Below are 16475 nucleotides of genomic sequence, written 5' to 3'. Positions count from 1 at the left end.
AGCCACCTTTCATTTTTTTTCCATGCAGCTGTTTTGGAGATATAGAGGTGCAATTTTTTTTCGGTTTTTCCAAAATGACGCCCGTACCACGTGACATACGATGTCATAATTACCATTAAAAATTCTACAGAAGGAGCCGCTCCTATGGTGACAATTTGGTGTCAATTGGACCAATAAAACCACCTTTAGAGGCCATTTTTCCCCGCAAGCGGGGGTTGGCCTTTTTCGGGAACTGTGGTTGTTGTTGTTTTTCGGTCCCCTTGTTGAAGCAATGTTTTACGGCCGGATGCCCTTCCTGACGCCAACCCTTTTTGCCGCCTTTAACGACAAGCAGGGAATTACCAGTGAACTGGTACTCAATTTGCCGACCTCGGAAGGATGACAGGCTGAGTCAACCCCCCTGGCGTTAATTCAGCGATTGACCGGGATTCGAACCCAGGATCCTAGGATCCTAAGCCGGCACCCTAACCGCTAAGCCCAACACCAGGGTATAATTGGACCAATGTTGTAGAGAAAACGAATTTTAAAGGGAATAAACCCGTAAAATGCTGGCAGAAGGGACATACATACATACATACATACATACATACATACATACATACATACATACATACATATACATATATACATATATACATACATATATACATATATACATGCATATATACATGCATACATACATATATACATATATACATACATACATACATACATACATATATATACATACATATATACATGCATACATACATATATACATACATACATACATACATACATACATACATACATACATATACATACATATATACATGCATACATACATATATACATATATACATATATACATACATACATACATACATACATACATACATACATATATACATACACCGGACGGACAGACAAACGCTGTTTCAGACGGCATTGCCCAACGAGCTACACTGTAAAAACTGTGAAAAGGGTGGAATCCCAAATCAATTTTCCAAGAATTCCTGGGGAACCGATTTATCGGGAAGAAAAAATAGCTTGTGCTCTATTTGTTTGAAAGCTTTCGTTAGCTTGAGCTGAAGAAAATTAGGCTTGCACCATCTCAAATCTCCATCATACGCGATGTACAACGTAGAAAGTAATAAGCTCTAAAATATTATCCTGAACTTTGTGTTGACCGGAACTTTCAGTAGAGTCCTTTTTCATCTTATTCGTACAAGGGCCTCAGCCGAAGTTCCTCAGGATGGTCAAGGATGGTTGTGGGTGACTATCACCTTGTTTATTGATTTAAAATAGAGTGACTGAAAGTGAGAGGGAGTGATGGCATGGGTATAGGATGTACAATATGTGTTTTGTGTGTTTGTGCACGTGTGTGTGTTTTTAAGCCTATGTAAAACAAGTGATTAGCATGAGTATTGAACCAACCCCACATTAGGGTGAAAATACAGGATTTCTCTTACATAATAAAAAGATGGAGTCGCTCATACCCAGAATGCACTTGGACGTGATGTCATTTCCCCCAAACTCAGTGGTTGCGTTTGTCTGAAGTCAACTCCGGCGTTGTCTAAATGTGTGTGCAATTTGTGTTCCAGCTATTCCATGACACTTAGACCTTGAAAAGAAAAACATAAGGAGTAGAAACATTGAATTGTCTTCATCTTTCCCTTGTTGTTATATTTTTCATCTGGTTTCATCAGGCACTCACTCACTCAGGTTTTCTCAATTTCTTTCTCAATTCTCCACAAACACCTTGCAGTCACACCAGAGAACCTTCCACCGATACTGCTGCACGTTCCACCGAATCAAACAGTTCCCCTGGGCAGCACTGCCCTACTGCCTTGTCAGGCCGCAGAGGCCACTAGGAGGGCCGGGTCGAGAGCCTCGCAGCCTGCCGTGATCTTTTGGTTGCGAGATGGCGTAAAAGTTCCTGCACTCGATGGCCATTTTGTGCAGCAGGAAGGACGTCTCCTCATCCGCACAACTAGGGTGAGTTAGAGATTCTTTCCTCTCAAGGTAATTAATACCTTCTGTCACTTTTTGACCTTGAACTCATGTTACCACCTCACGATATATACCTTCAACGAGATCAAAATGGTCTTTTATTAACTATTAATAATGGATGTACTCTCATAAATATTAGGTGTGTTCTTAGAATGAGATACCCACAATAGTCCCAGACACACCAACATTTGTCTCCTTAATCTTTATGTACAGGGTGTCTCAAAATAGATGGAACCCATTAACATGATAATAATTTATTACTCAGACAAGAAACTCCAAAAAAGATTACATTTCCTGGAAGCTGATATGATAACAATAAAAAAACTGAAGATTTGAGGTCTCTAGCTCAAAGGATACATTTATTAGAGCACATGTTCCAAATGACCGCCTTTGCGCCTTAGACACACTTGAAGCCGACGAGCGAAGTTGTCAATCACCCTGACACACTCTTCCTTCCTGATGGCACGAATCTTCTAGGTGATGGCCACTTTTAGTTCAGAAATGGATTGAGGACGATTCTCATACACGTGGTCCTTCAAGAACCCCCAGAGATAAAAATCTGGGGGGTTTAGATCGGGTGAATGCGGAGACCACTCGGGTTCGCGGCGCCTGCTGATCAGCCGATCAGGGAATCGATGGTCCAGCCACTCCATCGTGATGTTGGCTGTATGTGGAGTTGCCCCATCTTGTTGAAATCAGTGCACATCTCGATTCATGCCACGACGTCTCCCAAGTCCCCTCCAGAACTTGTTGAGCACCACAATGTAACGCTCCTTTGTGACAGTGACTGCCTCCTCGTCTGCGTCTTCAAACCAAAACGGTCCGATTATGCCATGTTTTGAGATGGCCACCCAGGCCGTGCATTTCGCAGAGTGCAAGGGCCTCCGAAGCACCTCGTCTGGGGCTTGTGTGCCCCAGAACACATTGTTCTTGCTATTGACATGCCCACAGAGCAAGAAGTGTGCTTCGTCGCTGAACCAAACATCATCAAGAAAGTCAGGATCCTCTTCGATCTTGTTCTCGAACCACCGGCACATCACAACACGTTTTGCCATGTCAGCTGGTGTGAGTTTATGCTTGATCTGGATCTTGTATGGTTACAGCTGAAGATCCTTGATCAAGATTCTTTGCACTGACGCACGTGAAAGACCCAGCTCTTGTCTACGTCTTCGGATGGACTTTTTCGGGCTCCTTCCGACAGAATGTCTCACCGCATTCACATTGTCAGGAGATCTTGCAGTCAGCTTCCTGCCAGAACTGGGTGTTTCTGCCTTCTTGTTGAGGTTGTTTACTGATCCAGTGGCTTGAAATTTGTGTGCCCAACGATAAATCTGGTTTTTCTGGGGATAGTTGTTGAAGTTGAACTTCCTGTGAAATTTTGCTTGCACCGTTTTGAATGATTTCGTCTCCAAATAAGTAGTGACGCAAAATATTTTTTCCTCCTTTGTCCAAGGCATTTTGATTGATAATTATTAGTTGTTATGGTCTCCTCTCTTCAAATCTGAAAAAAAAGAACAAGAACATTAATATTGGCAGAATTATTAGCAGTGACATGGGTTCCATGTATTTTGAGTAAGGATATCGGGAGATCTGTGGGATGGAAAGTGCTTGGGGGGAGGAGGCATGGGAAGGGGGTGTGAGGGTGGGAGAGATAGAAAAACACATGGACACTGCTAGGACTTCCAGGAAAGAAGTCGGTATTTAAAAAAAGTGGATCTGGGGTGAATTAACGGGGGTAGAAAAGGTCAAGGTTTTGGATGGGGGAAAATCAGAGATGGTGGTGAACAGCTGTTTTAAGATGGTGACAAAACAAAATGACAAAACAACAAACAAAATGATGGTGACAAAACAACTGTTGTCCGTCCCTTCCTTATCTGTGGCGACTTCAGCAGCCATTATGCTTCAAGCAGGGCCCTCTAATCACCAACTGTGGTGTTTCAGTGAAATTGTTTTATGGCTCTTCAGAGATGCACACTCTTGTTTTTGCCAACTTGCATATTCTCATATTGGTTTTAATTTCCTGTTGTGTCTAGTAATGTCCTCATTTCCCTTTTAACATCTCTTCCTTCTCTTTCATTCCCCTTAATCTTTTGATTACATCCTCCTGTAGTATACTTGTCAAACTTCCATAAAAAGTTAATCAGGAACTTATTTTATGTTTGCAGCCTCAGCAGCAGTTCAGTTCAAGAATGTATCAAAATACTTTTATAGGATTTATTTTTAATTTATTCGGTGGTGGAGGTTATGTTTTCACCCTGTCTGTCGGTCTTTGTCTGTGAACAGGTTGTCTCAAAAAGTTGTGGACGGATTCGGACAAAACTTGGTGGACAGGTTGACTTTGATGCCCTTGCTCCATTTACCCTTTAACCAGTCTAAGCCAATAACAGAGAAGTGTTCATATTGCTCCTTCAGCCACATCTCATTTGCTTCAGTCAGTTCCTTGTCGTTGGTGAACCCCGCAGCCGTGTTGATGGAACACCAACCGTCAAAACAAATAATAGTCACTCGGGGCAAGGACCAAGATGTAAGGGGAGTGATCCTGCTCCTTGAAGCCAAAATGTATGAATGGCAGTCTGTGCAAAATGGGCCTTCTGCACAGACGTATTGTCCTGAAGGAATAGCAGACCTTTGCTCAAGATCTCTTGGCATTTGTCCTTAATGGGATGCTACCGTTTTTGCAGGTGGTTGACACATTTCCCTGTAATTGTAGTTTTGTGAAGCATATCGCCATTCGGCAGAATTCCCTTCGTCTGCTGAAGGTTGGGTGCAAGATTTATTGGGAGACAGTGGACCCTTGTACTTCCATTGTAGGGATTGCAATTTGTTTTTCAGGATCCTAGTGGTGAAACTACATTGTATCAGCAGTTACTAGACAAGCGATAATGTCGGCTGGATCTACATTGAACACTTTGACAAGCTTGCAACATGATGCCAGTCGTCGCTGTCTATTCTGTATCCTGAAGTTTGGTGTTGTCCATAATGCCCCCATGCCACTTATGCCGATTGGCCCCGATTAGCCCCGATCTCCAGGTCGGGAGCGATCGGGACACTTTGGGAAAAAACTGGTCATCTACGCTGTATCTACGCTGTATCTACGTCCTAAGTACGCTCCGATTACGATCACTACGCTGTAACCACGCTCATCGTGGGTAGATCGGGTCCCTGAAGACCCGATCGAAGCCGTTTAGAGCCGCTGTGTTCCCGCTCACGTACGCTGTAACCACGATGCATTCCCGATCGCCGCCGATCTAAAACTGATCCAACGCCGATGCTGCCGATCTATTGCCGTTTCAACTACGTCATTCCCGACCAAACCGATCTAACTACGCTCTATTCCCGATTTCAGGTTTTTTCAGGTTCAGGTTTCAGGTTTCAAAAGCAGATTTCAGGTCCCGATCCGTATAAATAGGGCCCGATTTGCTTGCCGATCATCAGTATCGTCGAAGACAGCCATGGATCAACATCAGAGAAATGGCCGTCTGCAGCTCGCTCTACTTCTCCAACAATATGCAATTAATGAAAGAAGAGCTGCTCAAGTGAGAAGAAGAATGAGAAGAAGAAGAAGACCCTCAGTTCTGGGTCCGGCCATGGTTGACAGAAGAAAGAAGATTGCAGTTTGGGCACTACGACCGCTTGATGAATGAACTGAGGCTGGAGGACATCAACTCTTTCCAGAACTTTGTGAGGATGCCACCTGCTCTCTTTGATGAAATCCTCCACAGAATCACCCCCAGGATTGAGAAAGAAGATACCAGGCTGAGAAAGGCCCTACAACCTGGAATGAAGCTCGCCATCACCCTGAGGCATCTGGCTACAGGAGACCTCTACCCAACTCTCTCCTACGACTTCAGGGTCAGCAGAAACACCATCGTCAAGTTCATTCCGGAGGTGTGTCAAGCCATCGTTGCAGAGTTCAAAGAAGAAATGGTGAAGTGCCCTACCACCCCAGAAGAATGGACAGAAGTCGCTGATGATTTCGAAAGTAAATGGAACATCCCTCATGTGCTCGGAGCTCTTGATGGCAAACACGTCGCCCTCAGATGCGCACCCAACTCAGACAGCCTCTACCACAACTACAAGGGCTTCTTCTCGATCGTGTTGATGGCACTGGTGGACGCCGACTATAAGTTCTTGTGGGTGGATGTTGGTGGAATGGGACACATGTCAGATGCTCAGATTTTCAATGCTTCGGAGCTCAAAGAGTGCATAGAGAATGAAACCATTGGATTCCCCGACCCCCTGGCCATGCAGAACGATGATGAAGAGATGCCATTCTTCATCCTTGGAGATGATGCCTTTGCTCTCCGCACCTACTTGATGAAACCCTATGCCAGACGTGGACTCTCTCCTGAACAACTCGTCTACAACTACCGCATCTCAAGGGGTCGACGAGTGGTGGAGAATGCTTTTGGCATCTTGGCAAACCGTTGGCAATGCTTGCTCAAGACACTACAACAGTATCCTGAGGTGGTGCGTGACCTGGTCGAAACTGCTATCTGTCTGCACAACATGCTCCGCATCCGGTTCCCAAGTATTCAGCATGCCGAGGTGGACCAGGAGGATTATCGACACAACATCATCCCTGGTGAATGGAGAGATCAAGCCAACATGTTAGAGGTGGAGCAGGCAGTTCGAGGTAACAGGGACAGTGTAGAGGCCAAGCGTCAGAGGGAGGTACTGAGACTCTATTTTAACAGCCCTGCTGGTGCAGTTCCATGGCAGGAGAGGATGGTGAGACATCATTAGAGACACTATGGGAAGGAGTTGAAAGACATTTTGGAGGACATTGTTGTATTGTTATGTATTGCATTGATAATGATTTCTATTGATAATCATGTGACAATAAACATTATGAAACTTGATATTCAATGTTTGCCTTGTGTTGGTTGGAAAGGGAGAAGTTATTATTGCTGGGTTGAGGTGATGAAAATGCATTGCAAAATGAAAGGTCTTCAAAATAAAAGCTAAAAATTTGACAAGTTTTTGCTGGGTAGAGGGGATCAAAGTTTGCATTCACTTAATTAAAAGGTCATAAAATTAAAAGCGGTAAAATTGATCATTAATAATATTTGTTTAACTTGTACCGCTTTTAAATTTAGACCATGGGGTGATTGGGCAATGCAATTTGGCTCATGCAGTTATCAATTCCACTTAACAACGTTGACAAAAAGTGTTCTTTTTTCAACTTTTATTCTTCATTCAACACAAAGCATCACTTTCACTCATACATCATCAAAACACAAAGACTCATAGATCATTAGCAGTGTCTCCATCTCCCTCCTTCTCCTTCTCCTCGTCTTGGCGTATCTGGCGGAGCAAACTGCTGAGACAGGTATTCAGGTGGAGGGATGATGAGTCTAGGGATGCATCTCCTGCTGCCAATGGGGTGCTGGTGATGGGTGCACTGCCTGGTATCGGAGCTTGCAACTGCGTGATCTGTTTGCCTCGGTGGGGTGCAGTGTTGGAGGGGTTGGAGATGGGTTGGAAGTTCTGCTGAAGCCAGGCTGGGTGAGACTGCCACACACTAAAAGGGTGCTGTGGCTGGCTTGCAGGCTGAGTTGGCCACTGGCTGGGATCCGGTTGCCACTGGTGAGGGTACTGCTGAGAAGGCCCAGGCTGAGGCTGCGAAATTCCAGGCTGAGGCTGGGTCTGCCTGTTGTCGTCGACGTCACGGGCATGCTGGAGGCAGTCCCAGATCTCCCTTGAAGCCTTCCTGTACACCTCGTGACTCAGACCTTCCAGGACCTCGTAGATATACTCACAGAACTTGAACCTTTCGCTGTTCTTGGCTGGCTTCATCTGTTCGAGGAGCTGCTTGACCAAGTCTGTGATCTGGGCCTGGTTTTGGTCTAGCTCCATCAAAGCGTCTGCATCTGCCTGCCTCCTACCTCGGGTGGATGAAGCGATGGTTGAGGTGGGTGTGGACTCAGTCGGGCTGCTGATGACCACCACTGCAGCATCACTGGTGCCTGTGTCTGTGGCTATGGCTGTGAGCTGTGAACAGAAGAACAAATTATAAGTACATACACTAATAAGGAAGGTGGTATACATGTTCATAACAAAGTCGAGAAATTCATTAATGCAACAAAGGACATATACTTACACTGACCATGGGCCTCCTCTTCACTTCGCCGATGTGTGATTGGAGGAACTGCAGCCGGCCCCATATCCACTGGTCTCTCTCACTGAGCTGGATGGCGCCCTGGCCAGACTTGGTCTTCTTCAGCCGGCCGAACCTCGTGCGGATGAAGTCATACCAGGTCTTCAGCAGCAGGACTTCACGCTCCATTTTCTCAGCTTGCGTCTTCCAGATGTTATCCTTATGTTGAGTGTTTCCCCACAACTTCATCTTCTTATCGTAGAGGACCGGGTTCTTTTCGAGGAAGTCCGCAATCTCTTTTTCCTCCTGGTCTGTGCAGTTCATGTGGAGCTGGTCTTTCTTCTGCCTCTTCATGGGAGCACTCTCTTCTTGTTCAACAGGCTCTAAAGGCAGCTCCTCTTCCGCCTCTTCTTTCTCCATTTCAGGCTCACGCTCAGGGGCAGGGGCAGCTTCAACAGGTGCAGTTTCCTCCGGGGGGGTAACAACAATCTTCTTCTTCGTAGACCTCTTCTTGGTCCTCGGTGCCATTTTTAATCGGAGATATTGCGAGCGATGTTGTCGTGTCGAAATACTTGATCGGGTGAGGCCGATGCAATCCGGACCGATTTATATACAGCGGCTTTGATCGGCATTGGAGCGGGACGGATAGGTAACGATCGTCGTCTAAACGGCACAAGATAATCCTCCCGCTGCAACGACGCTGTAATCACGATCAAGCCATTCTAACTATGATCAAGCCATTCTAACTACGATCATTCCGATGGACTACGTTGCATTCACGCTGTAATCACGATCAGTCCCGCTATTTCAGATCGGGATGGAAATTTTAAACATGTTAAAAAAATCGCCCCGATCTATTTTTTTTTCCCGATCGACAAAGATCGAAGACGTTCCGTTTACGATCATGCCGATTGATCCCGTTCCAAATAGGATCGTTCCCGTTGTGCAGATCGGGGTCGATCGGCATAAGTGGAATGGGGGTATTACACTGAGACATTGGATAGGCCCAAGTGTTGGTAGATTATTGTGAAAACGTTGCCTTGAGAAACTACAAGTTCAGTGGATACTTGTGTTACCTTGATGCATTGACCTCCGATACATTGGTGACCTCCAATCCTACATTAATTATTCCTCGATCTGTGCAACAATTTGTGGATCAGGTGCATTTTCTGGCCATCTGCCCTGGTATTAACTTCAAGAAACGTGTCCTTACATAAAGTCTGCCATGCACTTGGATCCTTTAGATCAGTGGTTCCAAACCTTTTTTCTGTCGTTTCCCCCTTCAGCCAGTTCAACCGTCCGGATTCCCCCCCCCCCCCCCCATATATATATGAACAAGGAAAAAAGTAGCCAAAACGCAAAATTTATTCACTTAATAACATAAATAACATAATAAATAACATAAAAATATAGCAACACACACACACCCACACACTCCTACACATACATACAAACCTACAAGTTTCCCCCCTGGAATCCTAAAATTTCTCCCCAGGGGGAAATTTCCCCCAGGTTGGGAAATGCTGCTTTAGATTGTAGACTATAAGATGGGGCACCTTGATCACCATAAAAGGTCATCTCCATTTGTGTATTTCTTTCGTGCTTGACCTTCTTTGTTAAGAAAAAAATTGACACTTTCTCGACTTCACTCTGAAATGGCAAATAAGTCATCTATCTATAATTCCAGCAATCTCTGTGTGTCTGTGTGTCTGTGTGTCTGTGTGTCTGTGTGTGTGTTTGTCTGTGACCGCTGTTTCTCGACAACCACGGGTCCGATATACTTTAAACTTGCCAGGTATATTGCTGGGGACCCGAGGATGTGCCTTTTCAAGGTTTTAAATTAATCGGACAAGTACTTACCGAGCTATGGCGATTTAGCCGTTCGCCGTTCGCTTTGGCGTTGCGAATGGACCAAACCATTGCATGTAAATAGAGGGGGGGGTTCTGTGGTCGTTGCGAATGGACCAAACCATTCATGTAAATAGAGGGGGGGGGGGGGTTCTGTGGTCGTTACTGCCACGTGGTTTCAAAGTTTTTTTTTGTTGTTGTTTGCACGCATGTTTTTTTGCACCCACGTACGGGCACGCCCTAGGATGTTTACACACACACACCCCTACACAAATTTTTTTTTTTTTTTTTTTGGCAAGGAACGGGCACCCACGTACGGGCACGTCCTAGCTTATATATAGTACGGGCATGCCCTAGTCTATCTATAATTCCAGTAATCTCTGTGTGTTTGTATGTGTGTATGTGTGTGTGTATGTTTGTCTGTGACCGCTGTTTCTCGACAACTACCGGTCCGATATACTTGAAACTTGCCAGGTATATTGCTGGGGACCCGAGGATGTGCCTTTTCAAGGTTTGAAATTAATCGGACAAGTACTTACCGAGCTATGGCGATTTAGCCGTTCGCCGTTCGCTTTGGCGTTGCGAATGGACCAAACCATTGCATGTAAATAGAGGGGGGGGTTCTGTGGTCGTTGCGAATGGACCAAACCATTCATGTAAATAGAGGGGGGGGGGGTTCTGTGGTCGTTACTGCCACGTGGTTTCAAAGTTTTTTTTTGTTGTTGTTGTTTGCACGCATGTTTTTTTGCACCCACGTACGGGCACGCCCTAGGATGTTTACACACACACACCCCTACACAAAATTTTTTTTTTTTTTTTTTTGGCAAGGAACGGGCACCCACATACGGGCACGTCCTAGCTTATATATAGTACGGGCATGCCCTAGTCTATCTATAATTCCAGTAATCTCTGTGTGTATGTGTGTGTGTGTGTGTGTGTGTGTGTGTGTGTGTGTGTGTGTGTGTGTGTGTGTGTTTGTCTGTGACCGCTGTTTCTCGACAACCACGGGTCCGATATACTTGAAACTTGCCAGGTATATTGCTGGGGACCCGAGGATGTGCCTTTTCAAGGTTTGAAATTAATCGGACAAGTGGTTCCCAAGGTATGGTCACCGTACTCGCAAGCCGTTCGCTTTGGCTTTGCGAATGAACCAAACCATTTCATGTAAATAGAGGGGGGGGGGTTCTACCGTACTCGCAAGCCGTTCGCTTTGGCTTTGCGAATGGACCAAACCATTTCATGTAAATAGAGGGGGGGTTCTGTGGTCGTTACTGCCACGTGGTTTCAAAGTTTTTTTTTGTTGTTGTTGTTTGCACGCATGTTTTTTTGCACCCACGTACGGGCACGCCCTAGTCTATCTATAATTCCAGTAATCTCTGTGTGTATGTGTGTGTGTCTGTGTGTGTGTGTGTGTGTGTTTGTCTGTGACCACTGTTTCTCGACAACTACCGGTCCGATATACTTGAAACTTGCCAGGTATATTGCTGGGGACCCGAGGATGTGCCTTTTCAAGGTTTGAAATTAATCGGACAAGTGGTTCCCAAGGTATGGTCACCGTACTCGCAAGCCGTTCGCTTTGGCTTTGCGAATGGACCAAACCATTTCATGTAAATAGAGGGGGGGGTTCTGTGGTCGTTCGCTTTGGCTTTGCGAATGGACCAAACCATTTCATGTAAATAGAGGGGGGGGGGTTCTGTGGTCGTTACTGCATGTAAACGCATGTTTTTTTGCACGCACGTACGGGCAAGCACGTACGGGCAAGCACGTACGTGCGGGCACGCCCTAGTAAATACAACTTGTGGTACATCGATATAATAATACGTTTTTTTTTCGTCTGCCCGTCTGTCTGTTTGTTACATTCTGTTTCACCTATTGGTTGAACAGCTTGCCTGACTCCACCCACAATTTCAACATGATTAAAAATCACATTGCCGCCATGTTAGTGCTTACTGTTATGCAATCTGATGATATGTTTGGAAATGTTATATTCACAATCGCCATTCCCTTCCCTATAAGTTTTCCCTTCAGTGTAAAACGACCAAGGCGATAGTTGAAAGGATGCCGATAGGCATCATGGGCCTTGTGAAGATAGGCCTCAGCGATTGAAGCAGTGATATGTCGCCTTATACACCGCCCAAATTACTATGTGGCATCCTCTCAAGCATGGCTTAAATACATGTCATTATAAAAGGTCTTTTTCCGAGATCATTATTTACTTTTAGCGATGTGTACATATGCATCACCAAGAAGACAATTGGTTCTGGCTGTTTATTGGCAAAATAAACCTGCTCCTGGTCACATCTTTTCCTCATATCTTGCAGGATTGTGAGTTGGACAGGTGACTGTGATGGGCCATGACATGTAGGAGCTGTTTCAATCCCAATTTCTGTGAAGTCGGTGATAGTATGATAGGGGAGGGGAAAGCGTTAAATATTCTGCCTTTTTGATGTGGGAATGCCGTTTGCTTTTATGAGTGGGAGGAGGGTAAGGAGGGGAGAACAAAGTTGGGGTTGGGAGGGAGGAGGGGAGAGCAAAGATGGAACAGATTTGGGAGGGGAAGGTTGAGGATTTGGGGGAGAAGGGTTGAGGACTTACGGTGAGGGTAGGGGCGGGGGTGAGGATGTGGTGTGGAGGGGTTTGAAGGCTAGAAGTGGAGAGGGGATTGATGCCTTATGGTTGGAAGGGGCAGGTTGAGGACAGACTTGGGATTTGTGAGTGGAGTGGGGTGGGCAGTTGGCGGAGATTTGAGGACTTTGTCACATTTTACATTGCGCGAATGTTCTGTGGTTCCCCGCTAGTAAACATTAATGTATGTTTATATTGCCCCATAAAAAGACTGCAGCATTCCTAGAATTTTTTGAACGCCCCTCGTACATAGTTTGAATGTTCATGGCTCCTTACCAGGAGAATAAACAAATCTCATTTAGTGTGCTTCACTGCCAAAAGTACCTTTTCTACATGAAAGTTTGCATGTGGCAAAAATATTCAAAACAACACAAATCCGAGTTGACAACATCCAATTACAACTGGAGTGAGCAGTTTGCTTGAATGCTGCAGTTTTGTGAACATTTGACCTCCATAAGCTCGCCTTACAAAATGCACAGTTTGTCAATCACGCACCTCCAACATAGGTAACTCAGGCACGCTCGGGCAACATAACGCTCATGGTTTTTTCAGTGTGTATGTCAGTTTTAGCTTTGCATCAACTTCACTATCTTGGTTTCTGAATGTTGTTAACATGGCCTTAACATCTGTTGGCAAGTAAGGACCTTGGCAAGTTGTTATCTTAACATGGCACTATGATTGATGGATGCTGGGGTGCCTTGAGAAGGTCCTTCATAATGCTTATCTTAACCAGGCAATGGGCCTCCTGCAGGTCTGAAACAGCTCAGGCATGATGATCTTGCTTCCATGCCAATCAAAACAGCTCACACAAAGCCAGGGCCACAAAACATATTACCCATGATAGATTTTGTTTCACAAGCACGTTGTTTTCGACCATTCCCTCCCAATTTACACACTTTGTGAGGTTTGATCGATTTTGTTTCAGTTGGATGACAATTTTACAAAACGTATTAGGAATGCTGTTGTCCAATGCCAGCCTTTCTGCAAATTCAAACCATGTCCACACAAATGTGTGATGTGCAGAAACATGTCAGGATGTTTCTTAATGCGAACCACACGTGAAAATTCATGTCGTTTTTGTGTTCACTGTTGACAGCTGGAAGATTCGGGTGTCTATACCTGCGTCGCCCGCAACTCAAATGGAGAAACGACCTGGAATTCATTTCTGCAGGTCAAAGGTAATGACGCAAGCCTGACATACAAATGAAGTATCCGATCGATGATGACAAATGTCCTGGTTTTGTAAATGTGAACGGCAATGTGCCTGCATTTCGGTATAATGCGTTGCACAGTGGATTATCTGAGTGTAGCATACATATGCGCAAACACACACACAGACACACGTACAGACACTCGCGCACACACACACACACACACACACACACATATACACACACACACACACACACACACATGCACACACACACACACAAAAGCACACACACAAAAGCACACACACACACACACACACATTAAAAAAAATTGTTGTTGAGCAGTACTTGCTTCTACCTGGTGAATATGGATCCAATTTGGCACTTTGTTAGTCGTGTTAATGTTCTTCATGATATGAATGCAGGTTCAAATCTCCACAGGTTCCAAACGTCACGATGGGGGTACCTCTCCCTTACAAACATGGCCTCTTCGGTCTCCTTCTCGCGTCAGGGTCGTACGGGCGACGCGCAACAGTGTTTCTTTGGTCTGGCAAGCATCTCATGGTCCCACGGTCATGACATACATTGTTGAAGCATTTAGGTGAGCCCTGCGCAGCATCTCATGTGCTTTTCATGAAACTCTTTCTCTTCAGGACATGTATACATATATATATATATATATATATATATATATATATATATATATATATATATATATATATATATATATATATAAAACACAGTTTGTGTGTGTGTGTGTGTGTGTGTGTGTGTGTGTGTGATGTTACCGATAGACTCCTAAACGGAGAGGCTCACGTACTTGATATTTCGCACAGACATGGCCATTGAGCCTGGGACGAACATGGCTGACCTAAAAATTTATTTCATAATATGTTTTTACCATATTTTTTATCTCAGCGCGAAATATTATGACCGGAATCTGACCGGAAGCAGAGCAGCGTGCTGATTCGCTCAGAGCGATCACGTGATGTTCGTTGCCGCCATTAACTCAGTTACGCGTTCGCAGGTATTTCAGAGCGATTGCATTTTTGCCGGGTACTTCTGCATGATTAGCATTTAGCATGATTTAGCATGTTTCACATAGATTTGTTTTCAGCGAGCAGAAGTACCCGGCATTGTACGAACTAGGACGTGCCCGTACGTGGCGTACCCGTAACCGTACCGTACCCGGAACCGTACCCGTACCGTACCCGTACCGTACCCGTACCCGTGACGTGCCCGTAATGAATATGTACAAAATATAAATATGTATGTACTACAATCGATCGTACCTTACAACAATCAACACAGATTGCAACGTCAAATAAATGAATACGCTCTCAAATGTGCCGTCCGAGGCAGCGTCTGCTCGCCACGTTCAGCGTCACTATGACTATCCGTAAGTCCGGAAGTGACGTCCTCATTTGACTGTCCGGAAGGTCGCATATCGCAGTTACGATGAATCGCAAATTAGTTTTAATTAGTTTTAAAACATAGTTTAACGCCAACATAGTTTGCCAACGTGAAATAAATGAATACGCTCTCAAATGTGCCGTCCGAGGGCAGAGTCTGTTCGGCACGTTCGGCACACGTGATAGCTCACTGCTCTCTGATTGGTTGAATCGTTTTTTGGACATAGCTCGGTAACTACTTGTCCGATTAATATGAAACCTGAAAAGGCACATCCTCAGGTCCCCAGCAATATACCTGGCAAGTTTAAAGTATATCGGACCCGTGGTCGTCGAGAAACAGCGGTCACAGACAAACACACAGACATACACACATACACACACACACACACACACACACACACACACACACACACAGAGATTACTGGAATTATAGATAGATAATATATCGTGTAGGGCCGTGCCGTGTAGGGCGGAGTGATGCCGCTGTGGGAGGGACCGAGCAAGGTCGCTGTGGGCGGGACCGAGCGAGGTCGCTGTGGGCGGGACCGAGCGAGGTCGCTGTGGGCGGGCCCGGGCGAGATCGCTGTGGGCGGGGCCGAGCGAGGCAGCTATGGGCGGGGCCGAGAGAGGTTGCTGTGGGCGGGGCCGAGCGAGGTCTGCGTTAGTGCGTTGCCGTTGCCGTTGCCTGGTATAAAAAGATGGTGCTTGATGCTCTCTGCGTCAAGATACGGACTTGATGTCCGTATCTTTACAACAGACATTCCAATGATGATGATGATAAATGTAATACCACTCAAGGAAGGCCCACAACTCAAGAGAGTGGAAAAAAACAATAAAATGAACAAAAATACGGGGAAGGAGAAGCAACCACTCAGAAGAATGACAGAAAATCATTTCCCTTAAATGTACCGTGTTCACCAACTAGCACGACCAGATACAGGACACCAAAATAATTTCCCTTACACATATCGTGTCCACCAACCAGCAAGACCATACCACTTACCTCTGGATCAAACTGTATTGCAAATATTCAAACGGTTTTTACATGCTGCCGTCTCCTAGCAACCAATGAAATTTTTCAAAAATATTGTAGCTTCACTTTTCATGGAGTATGAGCGTTCTATATATTTTCAATTCAGTGCGCCCGACTCGCTCACGTACTTGATTTGTGGCATAGACATGCATTGGGCCTTCACGGTGTAATTTGTGCGAGGCTTTTGTCCGAGTGAGCTTGAGTCGAGAGGGCGAATGTACGGGTTGGGAATGTACGGGTCTCCCTTCCCCCGCCCGGCAACGCCGGTACTGGAGGGCGTCACAGGATCGGTGAGTCTCCAAATCCGCTTCGTG

At 45.3% G+C, this 16475-nt stretch overlaps 1 long non-coding RNA gene across 1 annotated transcript; it reads left to right on the top strand.

The window, feature by feature from the left end:
* The first annotated feature begins 1729 nt into the window (after positions 1 to 1729).
* On the top strand, positions 1730 to 14311 carry LOC144889426 (uncharacterized). The gene is made up of 3 exons (XR_013621736.1): positions 1730 to 1977; positions 13662 to 13743; positions 14158 to 14311. It is a non-coding gene; the product is annotated as an uncharacterized LOC144889426 (long non-coding RNA).
* The last annotated feature ends 2164 nt before the right edge of the window (positions 14312 to 16475 follow it).

The sequence above is a fragment of the Myxine glutinosa genome, unplaced genomic scaffold, assembly GCF_964187855.1.
Source record: "Myxine glutinosa unplaced genomic scaffold, kmMyxGlut1.1 SCAFFOLD_3694, whole genome shotgun sequence".
Lineage (NCBI taxonomy): Eukaryota > Metazoa > Chordata > Myxini > Myxiniformes > Myxinidae > Myxine > Myxine glutinosa.
This window is presented reverse-complemented; position numbering and strand designations above follow the sequence as displayed.